The following is a 4,140-nucleotide window of genomic DNA, read 5'->3' on the forward strand; positions in this document are numbered from 1 at the left end:
TATCGATGGTTCAAAAACACGCAAAAATTATTTTTAGGAAATGCACACAATACTCTTAATGTGTGACTATAGTGGAGTTTTTAATCTCTAACATGTAAAAATACATTAACAGTATCCATTTTATTATTGTAGTTGCTAAATAAATGCTTAGTTTAAAAGCCTTTAAAAGGCTTGTATAACTGATTTTTTTAATTGCTACAAAAAATGCAAAAAATTTAACAAAATACCACTCCATGATGGTGGTGGACATTTTCCCAGATGGGAATTTTTGTTAAATTGATAAACAGTTGCCATCATGAAACACTCTTGAACTGCACAATATTCAAGTATGTTTGCACTAAAAGTCAACTGTTGTTAACACACATTTACATTTTTAATTAATCATTTGAATAACATCTTAATGACCAAGGAGAAATACAAAGTGTTGCAAACTAAACTATTTCATTATCTTTATTTTACTTTAAATATATTGTAAATATTTTACTATTTAAATGTATGGTTTATTTTTATTATTACCCATTTTAATGATGAAAGTAAAATGTCAATGAGCTGCGTTGCCAGTCCATTTTTAAAGTGCAAAACAATGTTAGCTCTACTAATAGCAACATAAAAACGTACTTTTGTTTTTTCAGTAATGTTTCAAAGTTAATTTAAATATTTTCTTGTTTATATTTCATTGTAATGACAAGAGTGAAATGTGAAAGTGCATTATTGTGGAGATAAATTCTTCAAGCTTTACGACTGTTGTTTATCTGATCTGTTTTCTGTTTTGTTGTTGTATGCACAGTAAAAGCACAATGATAGCACTGAGCAATTAAATTCTGACTTTGGTAGGCTCCGTCTTATACAAAGAATATAAAAATATATGTACTTTTAAAAAAGGGCAGGAATATATAAAATCTACTACATAATGTGTGAAGATTTAGAAATTTGACTACAAGTATTGCAGATTGTAGAGTCACTGTAAAGTGTCACCATTCAAGCAGGCAGGATTACAACTGAAAAATACTACACAGTGTGGTTCACAGATTGGGATGTCATTTGTCAAGGAGTCTGATGGCGTGTAGGTAGAAACTGTTTTTAAGTGTCATTGGTCTGCCAGTGTCTTGAAGAGTGTGTGTTGTAGATGCGTGCTGTCTCAGATAGTGTTCTGTGTGTTGCGCAATTTCAATTCCGCGCCGGAGAGCCTTCTTGTCCTTTATGCAACAGTTCCCGTACCATATGGTGATGGAGGTGGACAGGATGCTTTCCCCTGTGACTGTATAAATTCCTGAGAAATTCACTCATTGAAGGTTCTGGGTTCAAATGTGGGCTTCGGGCTTGTTGTTGTTGTTCTCCCTGTGTCTGCATGAGTTTCCTCTTGGTACGCCGATTTCTCCTCACATTTCAATAATGTGCATGGTCGGTTAACTGAATACTTAAATTTTTCCTGAGTTGTGGATGTGAGTGTAAATGGTCAATTTTCTGTGTCACTTGCTTTTCCCTGGTGACCATTTTATTGTGTAGCCTGCCGCTCACCCAAGGTTAGCTGCGAAACGTTCTCGGGAACCACAACCCTAGTAAGAATAAGTGTACAGAAAATGGATAAATATACTCCACTGCTTAATACATACGCACTACAGTGGAGCAACTGGTTAAAAGTGTTCTGAGGGCCGTGGGTTCAAATCCCGGCCCCGCACGTGTGGAGTTTGCATGTTCTCCCCGTGGGTTTTCTCCAGGCACTCTGGTTTCCTCCCACATCCCAAAAACATGCAACATTAATTGGAGACTCTCAATTGCCCCTAAGTGTGATTGTGAGTGTGATTGTTGATCTTGTTTTATTGTCTGATCAGTTTGAACATTAAATATCTTCTCTTTGTAATGCATTTAATGTAATAAAGTATACTGTGCCCTGCGATTGGCCGGCAACCAGTTCAGGGTGTGCCCTGCCTCCTGCCCGATGATTGCTGGGATGAGCTCCAGCACTCCCACGACCCTTGTGAGGATAAGTGCCTAAGAAAATGGATGGATGTATTGTTAATAGTTATCCGTGTATACAATTAACTTAACTTTATCACATGGCATATTGGGCAGATCCAAAAGGGGAAAAAAGATAGTGATCATTTGTTATCATTTCACACTTCCCCACACACACTTTATTTCCATTTAAATGGAGTAAAACACATTTAAACGTATCAAAACACACTTTGTAATGTCAAGAAATGGAAGAATATCATTTTACACTTTGATCATGTTGCATAATTTTTTACTAATACTGCACTATGGTGCGCAACACTGAATTTAGACTTGTCTGTACACCGCACAAGCACAAAAAGAATGACTAATTTTAAGTGTTAGTCATTCTAAATGGGCTTTTACTTGGGGTGTAACGATATGTTTTGGCAGCGATTCAATTTACATCATGATTCGTGGTTGCCAATTTGATTCAAGGACAAGGAATTCTTTAAAATGGTATGATACAATCCGAAATGATTCATCGTTTGGAAATCAATTCCGGAACTTTAGCAGCTTTAGTAACTGCAGTACCTTTAGCAGGTGGGCTAAGATTTCCCCCTCTCCAGCCACTTCTTCCAGTTCTTCCGAGAGGATCCCGTGGCATTCCAAGGAAAACCAAGAAACATTGTTTCATCAGCGTGTCCTGGTCATACCCGGGGACTCCTTCCGGTGGGATCTACCTGATACACCTTACTGGGGGAGGCATGCAGGAGGCATCTTAATCAAATGGCAAGCCATTTCCTCTCAATGCGGAAGAGCAATGGTTCTACTCTGAGCCCCACCCGGATGTCCAACCTTCTCAGCTTGTCTCTGACGGAGAGCTTGGACACCCTGGAGAGGAAAATCATTTCAGCCTCTTGTATCCAGGATATTGTTCTTTCGATCACGACTCATAGCATGTGAAGGGATTGGTTAAGATACTACTTGCTAACCTGCAAGGGCATATCAGAGGTTTTAGATTTGAAGATTTGAGTTTCCTCCCGCATCCCAAAAACATGAATGGTTTGTTGAAATTGAAGACTTTTGTGCATAGAAATAACAACGTCATGCTCAAATGTTCCAATTATATTTGTCACTACCCACTCAGTGTAATATAGTGGTTACATAGTTCTGAGAAGCTTGCAATGACCAAGTTACCATCTGTCAAGAGTGAGACACTTCACAGTATCCCTGCTCAACACTCTTTCACTACCTTGGTCTTCATCTCTTAATATAGTGTTGGTGTTAGCGTTTTGCTCAAGTACAGTGTGTCCGTGATGAAATTGCGTGACATTACTAAATGTAAATATCAAGGTTTTACCTCTTGATTGTGCCATTATGGAGAAAACGTGTTTGAAATGTCTCACCAATTGATGTTTGCCCTTCGTTGCTTGATTTTGGTTGACGATGGCTTTTAATACCAGTTATATTCTATTCCTTGTCGTCGGTGGTGGTCATCAACCTCACGTTTTCTTGTTGATCATTTTTTATTTCTGCAAAACCAAAATGCATCCATACTTCTGATTTAAGCTTCACAGGACAGTCCCCACTGTCTACAACAAACAAGGAGAGTCCAGTTGCCTTGATTCAACATTTGCAAACACTGCTTTTTACGTTTAGAGCGCTGCTCACTGCTCTGTCATACTTCCTGGACTGTGGATGCTCATCTCCATGACCCGTTGCACAAGGTGGGAGATGCGGTTTGCTTCTTAGACCATCCCAGCAAATACCGCCAGAAAAGACTACACTGTTTGATACTTCCATGTTTAGCTGTGATACGTTGAATCTTCAACAAGTAATGATTAATATTAGCATTAAAAGTGCTAAAAGGCACACACATCTATATAAAGTCCGCTGTGCGTAAATCCAATAAATTATTTCCTAATATTGAAAGCAATGTAAATCATGCATTGATGTAATGAATGGTTAGACCCTTTTTCAGTGTAAAAAAGCTGCAATAAAACCAGTCAAATTAAGTTCGCCTATAAAGATTATGGTGCCTTTGACAGTCATCCTAAAATTTCACCCAAAAACCCAATACCCCTAACATTTTGTGTGTCGCATTTTGAGTTTCTTGGAATCAGTGATACTAGACCTGTATTTACATCTTGCAGTATAGAAGTCCACTATGTTCGCTGACTGCATTATTGGGGTCCTTTGATGTTG

Source organism: Syngnathoides biaculeatus, chromosome 3 (assembly GCF_019802595.1).
Source record: "Syngnathoides biaculeatus isolate LvHL_M chromosome 3, ASM1980259v1, whole genome shotgun sequence".
In the NCBI taxonomy this organism is placed as follows: domain Eukaryota; kingdom Metazoa; phylum Chordata; class Actinopteri; order Syngnathiformes; family Syngnathidae; genus Syngnathoides; species Syngnathoides biaculeatus.